Source organism: Zalophus californianus, chromosome 5 (genome assembly GCF_009762305.2).
Source record: "Zalophus californianus isolate mZalCal1 chromosome 5, mZalCal1.pri.v2, whole genome shotgun sequence".
Lineage (NCBI taxonomy): Eukaryota > Metazoa > Chordata > Mammalia > Carnivora > Otariidae > Zalophus > Zalophus californianus.
Window position 1 is genome coordinate 44,255,419 of NC_045599.1, and position 19,130 is coordinate 44,274,548.

Here is a 19,130-nt window from a genome sequence, read left to right on the forward strand (position 1 = left end):
ATTATTTATTTATTTTTAAAGATTTTATTTATTTATTTGACAGAGAGAGACACAGCGAGAGAGGGAACACAAGCAGGGGGAGTGGGAGAGGGAGAAGCAGGCTCCCCGCCGAGCAGGGAGCCCCATGCGATGCGGCACTCGATCCCAGGACTCTGGGATCATGATGTGAGCCAAAGGCAGATGCTTAACAACTGAGCCACCCAGGCACCCCCAAAAGAATTATTTTTTAACTTGTTTAAGCAACTGTTAGACAAATATGACAGGATGGGTACACTTAACCACCCCTGAGCACAGTTTCGTTTTTGTGGACATGACACTGAAATCTTTAGAAATTAATCATTATTTCATTCTAGGAACTAAGACTCACAAATATTTCAAGTATTTACATACCTGACTGTAGGTGTATAGAAATGTGGTATTCAACAGTAACTTTTGAAAAAAATGCATTTTTATTTTACTATGTTGATTCTTTTTTCAAAATTAAGACTACTTTTGGGCACCTGGGTGGTTCAGATGGTTAAGCGTCTGCCTTTGGCTCAGGTCATGATCCCGGGGTCCTGGGATTGAGTCCCGCATCGGGCTCCCTGCTCCTTGGGAGCCTGCTTCTCCCTCTGCCTCTCTCTCTCTCTCTCTGTCTCTCATGAATAAATAAATTAAATCTTTAAAAAAAAAATTAAGACTACTTTTTCCTTCCTTACCCAAGAAAAATTTCTATAGGTATATTATACTTACAGTTAAATTTTGTTTTTAGGACACAGCTCCTAAAGAAAGTAACTTAGACACTGTTTAACCTGACCTTGTGTGTCCATCTGTGATCTTCTAGGAAGAAAGACAGCCTGTTCATTCCAGGCATGCAGTGAACTCTAAAAAAACACTTGCAAACAACACAGTACTGGGATTTTCAGAGAAACTACTCTAGGGTGTTCCCTTTGTTCTTGAAGAGAGTGCTTTGTTTGATATTTCTGCAAAATAGTTGAGTCTTAAGGGATAACAGCTGGCAGGTACTGCTTTATGGAAAACTGAAAGCAAATGAGCTAGAAGAGATACTGCCAAAATGCTTTGTACTTTGAGGGCAGATTGTTATTCCATATGGGTAGAGAATACGAAAGTTTCCCCATCCAAGTCCATGAAATTTAAGCTGAATTTCATTCAGCGGACAATTCCCTTTTTTAAATTTTAAAAATTTTTATTTATTTATTTTTTTAAAGTTTTATTTATTCATTTGAGAGAGAGAGAGCAGGAATGTGGAGGGGAGGGGCAGAGGGAGAAGCAGCCTCCTTGCTGAGCATCCCAGGACCTCAGGATCATGACCTGAGCTGAAGGCAGATGCTTAACTGACTGAGCCACCCAGGCACCCCTCCGCTGACAATTCTGTAAGATTCCTGCAAGACCTAAGTTATTCTCTGGTTGACTCACAGACTTCTCTACTGATGGTTAATCTTTTTCTTATGAGTTACCTTACAGTAACTCTAAAGTATAATTGATTTAAAATGCAGCCATTTAAAATAACAATAAAATAAAAAAACAAGTTATTTTAAAAGTAACAATTGTGCAAATAGGTAGTAGCTTAAGCAAGGCTGTTTTAACAGCTTTGTAGCCCCACCACCACATCACATCCAACAAATTAAAATGGACTCACTTCTCACATTCTACAATATGTTTGCTATAAAAATCTGGAAAGGATCTTTATATAATTTTGATTTTAAAATTACTTGGTTAAAATAATAATGATAATAATAATAATACTTGGTTAATCTTAAATTCATTTAACTAATGATTGGCCCTAATTTCTCTGCAATCATCCAGCATGCTCGAGAAATACCTGCAAGATGACAAAAAATTCAGCCCACAAGTTTTCCTCAAATGTAATAAAGTTTTTTATGAATAACTTGTTTGACAATTATTGAAGTTGACAGATTATACTTTGAATATTTCACTAAACTCTAATCTTAATTTTGCCATTTCCTTTTTGCATTTTGGAGTCAATTGCTTCGTTTTTCAATTGTCACGTATTTTTGTAGGCCCATTAAAAAGCTCAAATGCTCTAAACACTGAGGACCATAATATGTGCCATGGATAACAGGGCCCCAGAAGATGGGATCGGGTAGGAAAGGGAATTCTTGTAAGAAGTGATTCGTGCAAGGTGGCATGTTGACTATTTCCAGGTAGTGTACTATTTCCTGCTAGTGAGGTGAAGTAAGGCATCGAGCATTCCCCACAGGGACTTACTCCTGATTTAGCTCATACTAGAAATCGTAGGTGATGAAAAAGCACGAGACATGGTTGCTACCATTGAGAACCTACTAGTTTAGTTGGGAAGAAAAATATTACTCTCCTTAAGGTTTTCTCCATAATAACTGAACACATAAGACTGCAAGATAATAAATCCAGTGTTTGGGTACTTGAATGACCAAATTAAAACAATAATATTGCTGCATGGTTGTGGCAAAATGTGTTAAATTGCCCTTTAAAATACCTGGTTAGTGACTTGTGAACCAAGATAGTTGCTGGGGCCCAGCAGTGTCTCCATAACCTAGGAGGAAGTATTAGAGTCCTCATGAGGGCCAATTTTATTTTCACTCAGTCCCAGGAATGTAGCTTTGAACTGGGGTTGCACTTCTACTCAATTAGAGAAAATAGAAACATGGAGAGCCGATTTTAGCCCAAAGTGAAACAGGTGTATCTAAGTTTAAACCTCTGACTCCCGCTCTGCTTGATGGCTCAGTGAGGATGGTCAATATTTTTTCTCTGAGGTAGACTTTGTTTTCTAAGAATAACTGGGATGAAGTGTTTTGAAACAGCATGAGATATTCAACAGAGGCCTCAATTACCAAATTCTTTTTCTCCATTGTTGTTGTCTTCAAGGGCCCTATAATGGAAATAATATAGCTTCAGGAATGCTGAGGAGTTCTTGCCTTTTTGTAACTGGGTCAGTGCATGTGCACAGAGGCCACCGGGTCAAATTTTAGTGCTTGAGCGACTCTCCTGCCTCAATGGGAGTCACACACCACTGGGCACACACTGGGTCACTGTGCGTTCTACCGGAGGAGGATGGTGAGTCACCATTTTATACTCAGCTCTGCAACGGCATGGAAAAGTTACCGCCCCACTGGCCCATCTCAGGGAAACCTGTAAGCTCCCTGCCTCCAACTCCTCAGAGGTCATTTCTGAGAAAGTTTGTCTTCAACTGTTTCTTGACATGACTGGCAGCAGAAGAAATAGCTGGAGAGGATTTCACTTCACCCTGAGGAACTGCCCAGCAATCTTGAGAGGATGTAAAACCAGCTGTAGAAACTTAACTCTGTTCTTTCATTCCTAGCATGAGGAGAGACTGAAGTAGAAACTGTTACTGAGGGGCCGCAAGTGTCACTAAGAATCATTTAAAGGAATAAAGAGGAAAACCCTTTGGTGTGTGGGGTCACTTGAGCAAGGCTACGACAGGTGTGGGCAAGCTGTCCATTGCAAGATCCAGAGGCTACCACTGACACGAGCCACAGTGTGAACTGTACCTTCGGAATCACGCAAAATGGTGATCCTACCTTTGTTTCTCAAATCATGGGACAATACAGTGATATTTTTCATCTTTAAATAAATCCCAAAAGCCTAAGTTGGAGCACAGAGGCTAATGCTCTGAGCGCTACAGAGAAAGCAGTATCAGCCAAGTAGTGGTTAGAAACACCTTATACACAGAGTGGCATGGTGTAAACCCCCAACTTGGTCCCCTGCCCCAGTCATGTTAATTAACTTTTCTATCCCTCAGGCTTTTCAGTTGTAAAATGGGTGTAATCAGGGTGGCTGGGAGAATTATATTAGATATTGCAGGTAAAATACTTACAACAGTGCTCAACACACAGTCAAGGACTCAATAAATGTTAACCTTTACCATTAAAGAAGATGGTGTCTCCCTTTTGTTCCACTATTAGGATTCTGGAATGAATAAAAATGATCACTGCTGTATTATTATGATTCTCATGTTTCAAGTGTGTTTATGGCTCCAGAGGAAATACTGTCTGTGTCTTTTAAGGATAAAAACTAGGAACAGCTTAAAAGGACACTTTTGGAGAAAATGCAAAATAGCATTTTGTGATTGTCATTAAGAATGTTAAGAAGCTGGGACGCCTGGGTGGCTTAGTCACTGGGTGTCTGCCTTCGACTCAGGTCATGATCCCAGGGTCCTGGGATTGAGCCCCGCGTCGGGCTCCCTGCTCAGCGGGAAGCCTGCTTCTCCCACTTCTACTCCCCCTGCTTGTGTTCCCTCTCTCGCTGTGTCTCTCTCTGCCCAATAAATAAATAAAATCTTAAAAAAAAATTAAGTTTGTTGTAGGACTTTTTGTCCGCTGTATACTTATACTTTCAAATGTAATTACTGCTAAAGGCTGATAGAAATCCAGAAATATTCAGATGTTGATAGAAAATGATAGGCATTCCAAAAAATGAATATGAGTAGAAACTACAAAAATAGTACTACCCTTTCCCTGCCTTTTTTTTTCTCTCAAAAGGCACTGAAAGCAAGGCTAAGGGTCACTAAGCAATTTGAAGAGTTTTAAATATTAGGATAATCCCCCAGAGAGCCCAATGTGACCAATTTTTCTCATTTGTAAAGAGAAATTTGAAATTATATGAGACATCTTCCCATATTAAATACTGGTGCTAACTCAAACCCTTAAAAAAAGCTGTCTGGACAGTAGTATGAAGCCAAACAAAGTAAGTTTGGGGCATGCGTGGTGGTGGTTTTACCAGATTTTCTTTGCATCACTGTTTAGGACTACTCACTGATTTATTGTTCTATTAATCTCTGAGAAACTCCTTTATGTGAAGTAGCTAATGCATCAGCAGGCTATCAGGTATTTATATTTTAATAGTACATATGGTAAATAACATAACACAGTGGAATTTCCAATGGTAAACATTCCAGGCCTCTAATGAGGAAACGTTTGAATTGGAGAATTAATTGTGATGAAATGTCAAATGCCTATTCCATCCATGCATAAAACCAACCAATCCTAGTGACTTAATTAAAAAAAAATCTGTATTGTTACTCTTTAGCTAATCATTAGTCAAAATCTGAGTGACTAGTTGAATGAGTATTTGGTTACATAAACCAGAGAAGGTGGAAGAAAACTAGCATTTATTCAATGCTACTATCAACTTGGTTCTTTATCGATATTTTCTCTTCCCATATTCAAAATGACGCTCTAAAATAGTTATAATTATTCTTTACTTTGTAGCTGTAAGTTGATGTCTGGAGAGGCCTAACTCCTTTAGACACTGCTATGCCTTTATACAATCGATGTTGATGTTGCCAAATACTAGCTCAGAAACTGGTTCAGTAAGCAATCAGTAAAGTGTGTGCATGCACACATACATGCACACACACCAGCATTTAAGAAAAGGTTAAATTCACTAGGTGAAAGAAGGTCAGCTGCCATGTAATTCAAAGGGAAGAATTCTATGCTGATAAACAGAAGCCTTTTCACCTAATTGGAGTCATCATGTATCATTGTTGGGCACTGTATGTAGAGTATTCATTAACTGGGAACTCGGACTTCCTCATGTCCATCATGAAGATTAACACAGGGCTAAAAGTGAAATTAAATGTAAGTAGGTGATTTAAGCTTTCAGATCTTTCTAAAGGAGAGATGGGGGTCTGATGTGTTGCTGTGGGAGGGGTCAATAGAGATTAGGGGGATTAAGAAACCAGCAGAGTCTGTTTTGATTTCAAAGGAGGTAAAGGACAGAGAGCTGAAAGGGAAAGTAAGTATACATCTCCATGACAGCTTCAGATGTAACCATTTATAACAAAATCTACCAACTGTGACATTGGTTAAGCCTCCCACAAGTGTAAAATGTGTCCCTCCTTGCAATAGCTACTGTAGTTATGACATTATCAACTTAATCCAACTTCACATAAATCCCAAATCGTCAAATATTTAGAAGAGTATCACACACTTAAGAAGATGGATCAGTAGATATTTATGGGTCACTGTGGTAAATACGAATAAATAAAAGAAGGGAGTGTTGCTTCGGGAGGTTATAATAAAAATAGAGATGGATAGTAAAAGACGTATGCCCAGGAAAAACAGGACATGACTGTGTTTTATTCACTTCATAGTTCTTATCATATCTGAAAAGGTTTTGTTCTCCATTGTAGGTCTCACCTTCCAGGGCAGTTCTATGTCTAGAACTAGTTCTAGTTCTACCCCTATGTCTGTGTTCTATGAGCACAGGCATTGCCTGTGTTGTATCTTCCTATGTCTTTAGAACTACAGCAGTGCCTGGCACACGGGAATCCCTCAGTGAATACGGGGCAAGTGGACGAATGAATGAATGACACAGATCATGAATATTAGGACAAGAAAGTAGAGAAGGAAAATGCCTTGTGAAGCGGTCAGTCAGAAGATTTCAAGGAGAGAGGATCCTCTTAGACACGGGGCTTACAAGCTGGTGGAAGAGAAAGCCATTCCCTCGTGAAGCATGGCAGAGACAAAAAGCACGAGTGAGGCAGGAGAGGTATCTGCAGCAGTATCTAATGTTACCCCATCAGAAAAATCTTGATGAAGAAATTGGGGTTAGATCAAGAACTTTTCAACCAAACTGGAATGGGCTCTTTAGGGTCGGTGAAAGGGACAATTTATGAGAGGAGCGGTGTTGGGAGATCTGGGTAGAAGACCACACAAGGAAACTGTGGTAGAAGGTAGTCAGGCCCTGACCTGAGATGTGGCCTCTGACCTTGGCATTCCAGGCCTCTGTTTTTGCCTTATTGCTGAAATGATTTAGGAGAAATTCTTAAAATCCTTGAATTAGTCATAAATAGAGCCTTGCATTTTTCTTCCTAAACCAAGAGAAAGCTCAATTAACCACAGGGTTATTTGATCTTGTATCTGGTGAGACCGCATTTTAGCCAGTAGGGAAACAGTTGTTTTACCACTTAGCTCTGGAAGTGGTAATTGAGAGTGACATTTAAGAAATATTTCCTACAGATTTCATGAGATGATTAATCATTTTGTTTTGAAGGTTTACAATATGATAAAGTATTTTTAAAGCCCCTTATAATTAAACAGCTTACAGAAAAATACCTTTAAATCTCACCCTATGGAAGCTCTTATTTCAAATGGCAGTCTACAGAGAACTTCAAATAAACCCATGACTGTACATCTGATTTTGTGATAAATAAAACGAATTTGCTCTATATTAAGATCATCTTTGGTGTTACAGATTCGAAATCCAAAATACGAATACAAAAATAATAGTTCTTTATAAATTTTTCAAACACATAGAACGAAGAGAGGTCTTGATTCATAATACTCATACACACATGCAGATAAAATTGACTCAGTGTCTATGACCCCTAAAACTGGTTACCTCTCAAAACCGGTTACTCCAAATACCTGCAACTCCCTGCCTGAGGGTTTTTGGTTCTCTTTCTCTCTCTCTCTCTCTCTCTGTCTTTCTTTTATACCTATGAGTCTCTGCTTAAGGGCTATATTCTGGCCATGGTTACATGCTTACCCCATACATAAAAAAAAAACAGAATCGGTGGGTTGTTAATGATCCCCAGAAACAGGTGACGGATGGAGGGTTGGCAGATAAGTACTCCAGCTTTCTCACCCCTTGGATGGGATAACTCTGAGGAGTTCTGCACACATTGCCTCGCGGAGGCTGGGAGTCAGGCTGGGCATCACTTCCCTGTGGTAACCGGCCTGATGAAGCATGATTTGTGTTCTTCCATTTCATGCCTGACTTCCCTACACCCCTTTACTTTTTTTTTTTAAAGATTTCATGTATTCATTTGACAGAGAGAGGGAGAGAGCACAAGCAGGGGTGCAGCAGAGGGAGAAGGAGGCTCCCCGCTGAGCAGGGAACCCCACTCGGGGCTCGATTCCAGGACCTTGGGATCATGACCTGAGCTGAAGGCAGACGCTTAACTGACTGAGCCACCCAGGCACCCCTCCTTCACTTCTTTTAGATGAACTTCCTAAATAAACTGCTTGTATTCCTGGTCTTGGGGTTTATTTCTAGGGGAACTTAGACCAGAACATGTTCTTCCACTATTTTGTGACACCAAAGAAGAGTTTTAATCGAGACTTGGGAACTATAAATGAAAGTTGATTAAAGTGAGAGTGAGATTGTTATATTTGTTTGTTCTTTGTCAACCACTGAATTTGCTATCATTTTAATTTAATAAATTGTTGAGTTTTCTCAAGTCCCTCCTTTCTTTTCTATATCCCCTCTCTTTTTTGTCCTTTGGCCTTTTCAATATCTGGCACATACATATGAGCTAGGATGCCACAGGGAAGGTTAATGAGAAACAGTGAAATGAAAAAAAAATTACAGCCTCACAGTGCTTACAACATGAACCGATAATACACTTTACTATTTTTGCGTGTGTGTTAGGGGGTCATATGGATAGATTATATATTAGCAAATGAATGTATTATTTCTAGAAGAAATGGAAATATCAATTTATTTGCCTGGGTTAAATCAGTATATTTTCTTACAGGTGAAACCAACATACACAAATGGAAACAGAAACACACACACACACCTCTACGTGCATGTGCACTTGCTTGACGTAGATTCCTTAATAAAATGAACACACTAAAGATACTGTCAAATCAAATCAACAATAAATCTTCAATTCAGAGTTATTGCCTGAATCATGTCCCTTTTCTAGCAAGGTCTGTCTAAAATAAAAAAAACAAACAAACACCAAACCTGGAGCCACCATAGACTCATATTATGTTGCTCATTAGTGAACACTATTTAAAAGCCAGCTATATCAGAATGGCTTCTGAATCTCCAATTATTTATAGCAAGTATTCTAACTTGGGGAGAAGAAAAGGACAGATTTTCTTCAGATATGAGGCCAGTAAAGGACCTTTTTGACTCTTTTCCTCGCTAAATCCTTAGGAAGGAAAAAGCCCATCTGAAATGTTAAGTGGGGGGAGAGGAGTAGATAGACATTTTGGTGTGATTTGGATCTCCATTTCATAAGTAGAAATAGGAGTTTTTTTTTTTAAGGTTTTATTTATTGATTTGAGAGAGAGAGAGCACGAGCAGGGTGAGGGGCAGAGAGAGAGAGAAGCGGACTCCCCACTGAGCAGGGACCCTGACCCCCGGGACCCTGGGACCATGACCTGAGCCGAAGGCAGACGCTTATCTGACTGAGCCACCCAGGTGCCCCTGAAATAGAAAGGAGTTTTGAGGTGGTTTGAATGTAAGAGAGAGAGAATAAGAAAAGAAATGAGAGAACAAATAAGGGTAAGACGTTTTCAGACTTTTCATAATCACTTAAATATTTGACCAAAAGGTAAAGACAGATAATGGCCCCAACCCCAACATTATAAATGCTTGTAGCTTCAGATATACAAGGCTTTACAATCACAAAGGCATATTGGGGATCTCTATTTGGATTTGGAATCAGTATAACCATAACGTTTATGAAATACTGAAAATGACTTTTTCTTACATGTTTATGATCACTAAAGCTAGCTCTTTAAAAAAATATTATCTGAGCTCTTTTTTTTTTAAGATTTTATTTATTTATTTGACAGAGAGAGACACAACGAGAGAGGGAACACAAGCAGGGGGAGTGGGAGAGGGAGTAGCAGGCTCCCCTCTGAGCAGGGAGCCTGATGTGGGGCTCGATCCCAGGATCCCGATCCCAGGATCCCGAAATCATGACCTGAGCCGAAGGCAAACGCTTAACGACTGAGCCACCCAGGCGCCCCTGAGCTCCTTTTTTGAATACTGAATGTGTTTTTTTTTTATGTTATAGAAGTAGCTTAAATATTGACAACAGGGTAGGAGCTTCCTGGCTTTGGTCCTGGCAATGATTTTTTGGATGTGGTCCTCAAAGCACAGGCAAAAAAAAAAAAAAAAAAAAGCAAAAATAAAGATAAATAAAAATAAAAACATAAGAATAAATAAATGGGACTATATCAAGCTAAAAAGCTTCTGCACAGCAAAGGAAAGCATCAACAAAATGAAAAGGCAACCTTCAGAATGGGAGAAAATATTTGCAAACCACATATCTGAAATGGGTGACTATCCAAAATATATAAGGAACTCATACAACTCAATAGAAAAAACCCTAAATAATCTAGTTAAAAACTAGGCAGAGACTCTGAATAGACATTTTCCCAAAGAAGACACACAAACGGCCAACAAGTACATGAAAGGGTGTTCAACATCACTAGTCATCAGAGAAAAGCAAATCAAAACCACAGTGAGCTATCACCTCACACCTGTTAGAATAGTTTTCATCAAAAAGTCAAGAGATAAGTATTGGCAAGGGTGTGGGGAAAGGGAACACTTGTGCACTGTTGGTGGGAATATAAATTGGTGCAGCCACATGGAAAACAGTACAGAGGTCCTCAAAAAATAGAACCACCACATGATCCAGGAATCCCACTACGGTACAGGGTATATATCCAAAGGAAATGAAAGCACCATCTTGAAGAGAGATCTGTGCTCCCATGTCCATCACAGCGTTATTCACAATAGCCAAGACATGCAAAAAACCTATTTCCATTGAGAGATGACTGGATGTAGAAAATGTACACAGCACAATGGAATATTATTCAGTCGTATGAAAGTAAGAAATCCTGTCATTAGAGAAAATATTGATGAACCTGGAAGACATTACGGTAAGTGGAATAAGCCAGACAGAGAAAGACAAATAGTGTAGAATCCCACTTATGTATGGAATATAAAAAAGTCGAACTCATAGAAACAAAGTAAACAGTAGTTACTAAGGGCCGGGGTGGGGGGTGGGGTGGGAAAAATGGAAATATGTCAGTCAAAGGGTACCAACTTTCACTTCCAGGATGAATGAATTCTGGAGATCTAACGTGCAGCATGGTAACTATGGTGCATGTTGCTCTGTATACATGAAATACGCTGAGAGAGTAGATCTTAAGTGATCTTACCACACACACACACACAAAAGGGGGGGCACTCTAAGGTGATGGATGTGCTCATTAACTCGACTGTGAAAAAATAGGTGATCATGTTCTAGAGCAAGTGATGGAAAGTGTATTTTGGGTTAGAAATGGGGAAGAAGGAAATGTATAAAGGGTTAGGTACCTCAGCAGGTTAAAAACATCATAAAGCTCAGAGTGAATTTCCATCTTGCTGCTGATTTGCATACAAACTATACTCAGGTAGAGGAAGAAGTGGGGAAATCATCTGGCTTACATGGAAGAGGAAAAGGCTACATCCAGTTGATTTTTCAAAACTCCTTATTAACTTATCCGCAGACACAGCTTTGCATAATGAACTCTAGAATGTGGGTAGTGTCAGTTTCAGTTGTGGATGGAGAAAGCAGTTTCCACCAAACTTAGCTGATGATGTCTGTAAAAGTTGGCACAGCGACTGGACTGAGGAGAACAGATGCCAGGATAACCACTGGCCACCTGTCTTTCTTGGCTCTATGAAAATATCTGCTACCTTATACATGGGCAGAGGTAGAGAAATGAGAAAGCACGTCCTTAGACACTGAAGTCCCAAACCTGATGCCAAGGTCAAGTGCTGTGTCACCGGAGTATTTCCAAATCTATTTAGGGATTGAGACTATGGTCACTCAAGAAACACTGGTCACAGCCTCAAGGCTACAGGACAGACAGGTACCAACGCCGCAGGTGTCAAGCCATGTTGATAATTTGAGATGTCAGAGCTGGTGATACTCCTTCTTCACACACCAGCTGCCTCTACTAGGCCAGTGCCCATCTCAGCCAAAGGAGATTTTTCTGGCGCTTGTCTAGACGTTGAGAGCACCCACTGGCTTGGTGGACAACAACTGGCAAGAAGGGAAACCCCTGGCCAAGGAGGGTTGTGAGAAGGCCCTATTCTGGCCTTTCAGGAGTAGCTGCATTCATACCACTCACTAGAGGAGGAGCACAGAGCCACTGTACATGCGTTCTCTGCCTTCTTCAGTCAGTGGGAGGGAGGCCAGTTACTGATTTTTTTCAACTCTTTATCAAAATCAATTAACACATTGCTACACTTAGATAGTAGCATCTACGCAGGGGACCACCAGACTTCCCCAAGAGCCTTTTCATTAAGGAGATACATTTTAGGTCATCGTACCCTACATCTCTGCAGCATAATATGACACCCCAAATTACAGGCCTGTTGGTCTAACAAAGAGTCACAGCCCCTTCAGGCAGCAGAGTCAACTTAAGTCTGACTTAACCTCTTTTTTACCGTCATCAACAACTGAAGACTGGCTCAGGCACAGGCAGAGAATTAGCAGGAAGACACGATGTGAGGACATGGGGATATGATTAGAGAAGGGGAGGGGATGTGCTGCTCACAGGAAATGAAAAGCTCTAAAGCCCAAAGCATCTCCTTTCATTTTTCCATGTAGTTCCCTTGAGTTTATGCAGCTGAATAGTCTCAGAGCTAAGAGCAGACTGCTTATTATAAACCAGTCCTCTCTACCTTCTGATATTTCCAGGCCCTCTGTTATGATGATAGACTCAGCACTCAGTTATTCCTCAAATCAAAGCAGATGTGCGTCTAAAGTGTCCGATCCTAGTGTCTTGGAAGGCAGCAAGATTAAAGAACATACGGAATCTTGGTTGTCACTGACCTTATTTCTTCCTTTAAAGACCATTCTCCTGTTTATGTAAACTAAGCCTGGAACAATAGAGTTTTGACAAATGAGAAAGGGAAGAACTTTTAAGTTAACTAATGACATATACCTTGAGAAGGAACACATAATGAACATTTCATAAATAAAAATACATAATAAACATTTAAAATAAGTCACAGTTTCTTCCGGTCTGGGATATACTGAAGACATTTCAAAAAATGTCACATGGTTTACTAACAAATCTAGTGCACTGTCCCAGATTGGTCTTTTCTGTTAGATCAGAGGAAATTTTAGACTAAAAATAATACTAACAATAACAATACAGCATTTAGCCATTACCGGCTCTGTATCTTATCCACATTTTACAGATGAGAAAATTGAGGTACAGTACAGTTGAATAATTTGCTTATATCACATAACTATAGACACATACTTATAAACTGGCAAGGATATGAGATTGAATTTAATGACATGCAGCCATGAATTAACTTAAACCACAAAATTCTCTGTATTCTCTTCCATTTTTGAAAGAAAAATCTGTTCCCTGAGGGGCAGCAACTTATAGAATATACACAGTAGAGTTAAACCAAAATTGTTTAACTGAAACGTACCAAAAAAGTCATTAAAATACAAAAAAGATTCTCAACGAGGGGAATTCTCTTGTAGTCAATGAAGCAGAGCCAAAAAGTACATTTGTAGATTGATTATAATTCATGGAAAAATAAAATATATAAAGAAATGTTTAAAAAAATGTTAACTAGGGGCACCTGGGTGGCTCCTTCGGCTCAGGTCATGATCTCAGGGTCCTGGGATCAAGCCCTGTGTCAGGCTCTCTGCTCAGCAGGGAGTCTGTTTCTCCCCCTCTCGGCTCATGCTCTCTCTCAAATAATAAAATCTTTAAAAAACTAAAATAAAAACATGTTAACTATAATTATTGTGCACTTGTGTTAGAACGATAGGCAAGATTTTTTTTAACTTCTTGTTCTACAATTGGGTGTGTGTGTTTGTAATTAACAGTGTGTTTAAGAAATAAACTATGTAAGGGGTTTCTGGGTGGCTCAGTCGTTAAGCGACTGCCTTGGGCTCAGGTCATGATCCCAGGGTCCTGGGACTGAGCCCCCCATCGGGCTCCCTGCTCCGCGGGAAGCCTGATTCTCCCTCTCCTACTCCACCTGCTTGTGTTCCTTCTCTCGCTGTGTCTCTCTCTGTCAGATAAATAAATCGAATCTAAAAAAAGAAAGAAAGAAAGAAAGAAACTATGTAAGCCTAGTATCTTTCTGCACAAGATGGCTGTAGATGTTATAATATTTTAGCTCAATCTACATATAGATTAATTTTTATGATCTTTTATCACCGGTCATGAAGTTGGGAAATTCTTCCTGTAAGAAGATGGAAGAATATAGTCTTTATATTCATTTTGGGCAGTCGTTAGTTAAGACAACACACAGAAAAAGGAGAACAAGTTATTAAGTACGAAGGGTATTTTATTTAAAAAAAAGCAAAGTCCCTACTTTCAAAGTGCTTAGAATCTATTGAAAGACAAGTTAAACTCAATTGTGGAACTGGTGTTCAGTACCCTTAGACTGCATGCTAATTTCAAATATGGGAGAATATGTATACATTTTTCTTCCCAGAGGCCCTTCCTCCCCATTTAAAAAAAAATATCATTTTGCCAAGGGAAAATAAATGAAACGAAATGGTTTGGAGTTGATTCAAACTATGACTATTTGAATTCTAATTTGGCTCTAAACTCAGGAAAAAAAGTCTAGCCTCCTGGTATAATACTTTTAAAGCAAATGGAATCCATCATGCATGAAAAACTAATCTCTGACCTTTAATGGTAATTTTACCAATTGAAAAGAGTTTCAAACACTCAGTTGTGAAAAGGAAACAGACATTTGCTCACAGTCTGTAGACTCCAGCTCAGCTGAGAGTAATTTTCCACTGATGGGGAGAAATCATGGAAATGACACAGCTATGGCTAGCCTTAGGCTGGTCCTATATAAACGTCAGCCATGATACTGTGTTTTTTCTTTTGTGTGGGTAAAATACCAGCCAAGTCTGTGTAAAAGGACGTTACTAATATTTCTGAGGTGACCTATACTTACGGTATGCTATAGTTTTGTCTCTTAGGTTTACTGACTATAGTTGATGCACTTGCAATACTTACACAAGCCCAGTTAAAATTCTGCTGGGAAAGCAAAAAGTACTCTGTTTGAAATTGTTTTTACAAACAATATAGAAAAGTTTTCAATGACTTGAAATTTTCCATATCAGACGGTGTCGAAATGTATTTTTCCAAATGCAGAGATGGGAGGATACCTTCTAAACCCTGAGCCATTTCTGTAAGTACGAAGAAGAACATCAAAGAGTAAAATAAAACAAAAATCCATGCCCCACTTAGAAAGCAATGAAATAAAACTACTGCCAAGGATTGGTGAGGAGCCAATCACATAAATGTGGCCCCCACGCCTAAATGCCAGGATAGTCCTGATGACATCCCCAAGCACATTTTTCTGAATCTTTGTGGCCAATCTTGTGCTCTCATGTTTTAGAATTCCACAATAATCAGAATTCCAACTGCAAAAGTGTGTGTGTGTGTGTGTGTGTGTGTGTGTGTGTGTGTTTGTAGGGAAACTCACTTTTAGGGGTGAAGTGTTGATAAAGCTACAGAAATACTAACCAAGCAGCCTAAATGAATTAATGCATATAAAGCACTTAGAACAATTCTTGACACTTAGTCTGGAAACACAGGTGACTACACATAATATCAAAAAGGACATCTTTAGTCTATTAAAATAGAAACTTATCTGTGTTTCCAGACTTTACAGACACTCTATAAGACATTATTTATGAGAAGCCTTTAAACAAGGGGAAAGTAGGGTGAAATACTTTTAATCATAACACCTTATTGAATTTTAACTTAAAAGCATTTACTTATAATTATACTTATTTGATATAATTTGTTATCTATATTTTGTCTTCAGCAACCTGTAAAAAAACTTTGAGATGCTAATAATCACCTATTTAAAATCCAAAAACCATTGAGATGTGATGAATCTAGGTCATGAAGACTGAAAAAAGTAGTACAAGGTTTGATTAGAGGTTATAATTTATTAATGATAAAGTGTGGCTTTCAAAAACAGTAAAATCAGAGCCCTATTTTCCTGCCTGATCTCCTTCCCTTGCATCCTTTCCTCCTTCATTTCTTTCCATCCTCCCCCTTCCCTTCCTTACTTTTTGTTTATTCACTCCCCATGCAACCCACCAACCGAGCAGCAATGATTTGCTGAATTTGGTAATTTTTCAAGACAAACCAATTAAGTACTCCACCAGTTTTTCAACTGATAAATTTGAAGCAAATAGAATAAAGTTCTTCCATTTCCAAAGTCTGCTGCTCTAAGGACTCACCCCAGCCGGAAAAGTCCTTAACCCACAGACGGAACACAGTCTCACAGTGTTCATATTAAACTTGACCTGACTCTATCTGTACCTTGTTCAGTTCCCATTTATTATGTCAACTGTGCTTTCATTCTTCTGACTTCTCTTCTACTCTTATTCATCCAACCCATGGCATCCTCATGGGTTCTCAAAATACATCTGCTATGTTACCAAGACTACGTCTTCTCTCCCGCTCCCTGGGAGAGTGCTCTGGGCAACTGGCTTTGACTGAGACCTCCTCCCATGACAGGTGCAGTGATGAGTCCTCAGATGTACAAGATACTTAGGCTCAGGGCTGGAATCTGATTTTTCAAGCACAATCCCTGGAACAGCTAATATTTAAGGATCTCAGGAAGATTTAATTTGTGAAAGATTAAATACGAATATAATTTTTAAATATGGTTTCTTGCTCATCTTCTTGTTTTCGTGTTTCCCCTGTTCTCCCCTCTCTCTCCAAGTCCTCCAATATCAAGAAAAGTCTGCAATGGAAAAGTAATCAGAAGAGAAAAGCCAGAGCTTTGTTCTGAAATGTCTATGGGATGGAGAGAAGAGAAGCAGTCACACGTTATCGTCTCTGATATGAAAAAGAATCTCAGGACAGAACTATTCCTGGAGAAGCCACTTTTTTTTCACTGTACGTGGTCTTCTTGGGTCCCTGGTCATTGCTAGCAGCACAGAAGCCACCGAACGAACTGAGAAAGGCGCTGAGTGGAGTTTCGGAAGTGAAGAGAGACAAGAAGTGAGCTCCCCTGGAGTATTTTATAACTATTGTCACCAGTAGCCATATTAAACGATGATCTTCTAAAAATAGGACACACCCACACGCACAGACGGCTCTACTCAAGCACCATGAGACTATTTGGGCTTGAGAATTTATGGACCAATTAACGCAATTATAGTCGCAATTAGGAACTCAAAAATGGCTAAAATCTCTTGCTTATGAAGCAATTAAGGAGAGATTTAGAGACAGCATAGGTGGAGGATATCTACAGGTCTAACATACGTAACTTAGCTGTGCCATGATGGGAAAATTATGTCACTTCCATGGGCCACATATTTTCTCAGAGATAATTAAGACACATTATTAGTATAATAACCAGCACAAGGCCTTAGCGTGGCTTTCACAAATGTGCTACATTTTTGGAAGAAGTCCAGAAACTACATATTAAAGAAAATAGTGAAATCACTTTTTTAAATGTTTTAGTTCTTATCACTCACACGTAGTGCTGGCGGGGGAGGTAATGTTAACCTCTAACCAGTCCTTGAGGAATAGACTGATACTGTTGCATGAAACTAAAAGAAACTAATCATGACCATGAGATGGTCATGAAGCTTCTGGTTCTGATTCTGACCAATAATTAATCAGCTCCATAAGCAGTTTATGGGCCCCTGTCATCCCTTTGGAAAGCATAAGTATATGCAAAAAAAGGAGGCCACTCAAATTTGGTTGCTCTCCTGATTTTGTCTAAGAAGCCAAATGGATACTCCCCAGTTGAGAACCCTGATCTTCCAGGAACTGTGTGGCGGATGGTCAAATCCCATGACAACTCAAGTTTCTTTTCTTTTCTTTTTTTTTTTAAAGGTTTTATTTATTTATCTGACAGAGACACAGCGAGAGAGGGAACACAAGCAGGGGGAGTGGGAGAGGGAGAAGCAGGCTTCCCGCCGAGCAGGGAGCCCGATGCGGGGCTCAATCCCAGGACCCCGGGACCATGACCCGAGCCGAAGGCAGACGCTTAACGACTGAGCCACCCAGGCGCCCCACAACTCAAATTTCTATCTATCCTTGTGTCACAGATTAGATTATTATTCAGCAAATGTCCTTCCCTGTCCTCTCCCTCCCCCACCAACTCCCTGAATGATATTGGGCTTGGCCATATTGTACGTTTTGACCAACAGAATGTGGGCACGAATGATACTGCCTATTTCAAATTGAGGTCTTACAAGTTATAAAATGTTTCCACTTGCCACTCTGGGAGTTCTCAACTCGGCCATGAGAAGAACAGGCCCTGGGAAACCGCTGATTGAAGAAGGAGAAACAGGAGGAACAAACATGAAGGTAACCGGCAGCCTGAAACAGAGCCACCCCAGCGCACTAGCAGACCCAGGAGCACGAAACAATTGCCTTATTGTTACATGCTACTGATATTTTATGGTTGGTTGTTATGTAGCATTACTGTGTCTATAACTAACACACCTTGCAATAAAGATTATTATAGGTAATATGTATAATTTTTTTCTCCTGGGATCCTAGGTGTTCTGACCAATACAAACTGCATTTTGTCGTACCCATTCGAACTTGCCCTAGCAACCCAGCGAATTGCCATGCCTCGTAGAGAGTGCAGTGCTCCCATCCCTCTACAATTCCCATTTGTCTAATTTCAGATTCTCCTGTTCTTTTATTCCTCAGGAAGAAGCATTTCCTTCTTCTCTAAACCATATCTGACTTTTTTTTTACTTCGCATCTTTAGCAATAAATTATATAGTACCTCTAGAAAGGTCTACATCACTTCCTGGGGAATATATCCCTTAGCACTTGAAAGTACTCTAAGAACAGGAATATCTCTCTTGAATTTCAGACAGAATAGGCCTCTCGAACTAATTAAGTACAATGTAAATTAGTCCATCTCCCCTCCAAGTTGGCTTCTCCTTTGTTATCCTAAATAAACATCATCTCTATCCTTCTAGGTACCATGTCAAAACTCTGAGTAATTATGGATCGCCACTCCTCTCCTCTCCTTTTAACCAAGTCTTGTTTAGTCAAAACTCCCAAATATCAATTAAATCTATCCACCTGTCTGCAGCCGCATCACCATTTTTTCCCCCGGGATTGCTGTAATTGATTCTCACCCTTTCCTACCTCCACTCTTAATCATATACAAACCAATTTCTCACAGCCGCTAAAGAGATTTTTTTTTTGAGTGCAAATCTGATTATGTCATTTGCTACCTAAAATCTTTCATTGGCTCCCCACTGCAGAAATATGAGGTATAAATTTCTATATGACTTATTAGACTTATTATTTAGCTTAGTATTCCTCTCCAGTCTGATTTCAAATTGATGCCCTCCTTGTGCTCTATACCTTAGGCAA

The 19,130-nt window shown here is 39.6% G+C and overlaps 1 protein-coding gene and 1 long non-coding RNA gene across 12 annotated transcripts in view; one reads left to right on the forward strand and one right to left on the reverse strand.

The window, feature by feature from the left end:
- The window catches only part of LOC113928874, a 70,706-nt gene extending 66,478 nt beyond the window's left edge, over window positions 1–4,228 (forward strand). The window contains exon 3 of the long non-coding RNA XR_003521990.1: window positions 2,866–4,228. This is a non-coding gene — a long non-coding RNA (uncharacterized LOC113928874). The remainder of the gene's footprint in view (window positions 1–2,865) is intronic.
- The window catches only part of PDE4D (phosphodiesterase 4D), a 1,508,086-nt gene that overhangs the window by 302,235 nt on the left and 1,186,721 nt on the right, over window positions 1–19,130 (reverse strand). The window lies entirely within an intron of this gene.